This window comes from Echinops telfairi, unplaced genomic scaffold (assembly GCF_000313985.2).
Source record: "Echinops telfairi isolate 266 unplaced genomic scaffold, ASM31398v2 ScPeMD7_2291;HRSCAF=2852, whole genome shotgun sequence".
Lineage (NCBI taxonomy): Eukaryota > Metazoa > Chordata > Mammalia > Afrosoricida > Tenrecidae > Echinops > Echinops telfairi.
The window spans coordinates 20656786-20658561 of NW_022106189.1; positions in this window are offsets into that span (position 1 = coordinate 20656786).

Genomic DNA, 1776 nt, shown 5'->3' on the forward strand with positions numbered 1-1776 from the left:
TGCCACCAGGTCTCAGTGGTCACCATAGGGCCCTTTGGCCCCTCAGGGTCTCTGCTTCTCTGAGTGAACACATCTCCCCTCTGGTTTGGGCAAAGGACCAGCTATGTGAGCAGTGAGAACAGCGTTTAGATGTTTACATCCCAAGGTAAGAATCCTTCCTTTGTGGAGATTTCACCATCCATCCATTCATGTGAACATCCATCCATTCATCCATCTATCTATCTATCTATCTATCTATCTATCTATCTATCTATCTATCTATCTATCTATCTATCCATCCAACAATACATACATACATACATACAAACATTCATACATTCATTCATCTGTCCACTCAAACATCCATCCATCCATCCATCCATCCATTGCAAAAGCACTGATAATTCCAGTAAGCCGTGCCATGTCCTGTGCTGGCCATTATGGTAGTCTAGCAGAGTGACAGGGTGGGAGAGGTAGTGCCCAGCACTTGGGGACTGGCCATTCCGGTCCCACCAGGAGACAACAGAGGAGCTTTAATAAAGAGACAGTTTGCAAAGGGGTGGCCAGGATCAGGGGTACCATGAGGGGGTGACACATGAGGGCTGGCCCTGAGGGGAGCTGTTAGCATCTCTGGGCTCAAAACGCAAGGAGGGAGCAGCGCCAGTTAGAAGAACAGACTGCGGCTGTAGGAAAGAAAAACAGTCAAGTGGGGAACCCTGTAGGTGGGGCAGAGCGGACAGAATGAGGAGCCGAGACCCCCTCCTGTCTGGCTTCCTGTCTGCTCCATATTTGTGACCTCAGTAGAAGCCAAGGGAACAGAATCCTGCCGGTGCTGTGTGCAGAGGCCGACCTCAGCCAGGCAGTGGACAAGTGCCGAGCGGATGCGGATGCAGATGGGGATGGGAGGGCGACAGCTCATTCGCAGGAGAGGGGACAGTTAGCTCAGTCTCACGGGTGTTCTTTGTGCTGCCTCAGTCTTTGAGAAAGAACCATGAAAAAGGTATTTAACAATCTGCTCTGCACTGGGCTAGCAGTGCTCACACACAAGGCGACATGGTAATCTTGCAGCTGGTCACAGGGTGGCTCTCTTAGCAGCCCCCAGTGAGTGCACTGGGCACCTATCCCTAACCCCTCAGACTTGAGGGGCTGAGACTACAGAGAGAATAGCACCGCCTCTTGAGTTGGCAATTTCCTCCCTTCTCTTTCTTCCCTGTTCTCCTTTCCCGCTCAATTTCCTTCTGTTTCTCCTTTATTAGAGACACAGAGCGCGCGCGAGAAAGCTCCCCAAACCCACCTCTTGCTCTCAAGAACATTCTGGCTCTTGGCAAGCCCATGCCCATCAGCAGAACTGCTCTGTAGAGTTTCCAAAGCAGCCAGGTCTTTTGTTTGACAGGTGGGTTTGAACAGCCCATCTTTTGGCTAGTCGTGGAGCACTTAATCTACTGCACCACCCAGGGGCCCCCATAAAGTAAATCCGCCTTCTATTACTAAAAGATCATCTGCCGCCAGCTTTCCCACTAAAGTGTGGCGTGACAATCTTCACCAGCGAACAGGAGTTTAAGATGACTTAAGAACTAAGGTGAGATTAATTTTACCTTTCAGAGCAGCAAGACTTTTTTTAGAGTTTGGTAAAATCTAGGATGATGAGCACGGGAATTGTTATTCTCGTCCACTTTTTGTTTTGTTTTGCATCTTTATAAATCTGATCTTTATTTGCCTTTTGGGATTGGAAACACTGTATCTAAACATGGGAACACACTTGTAGAGCTAACAATAACCGCCCCTGGTTGCCATGGG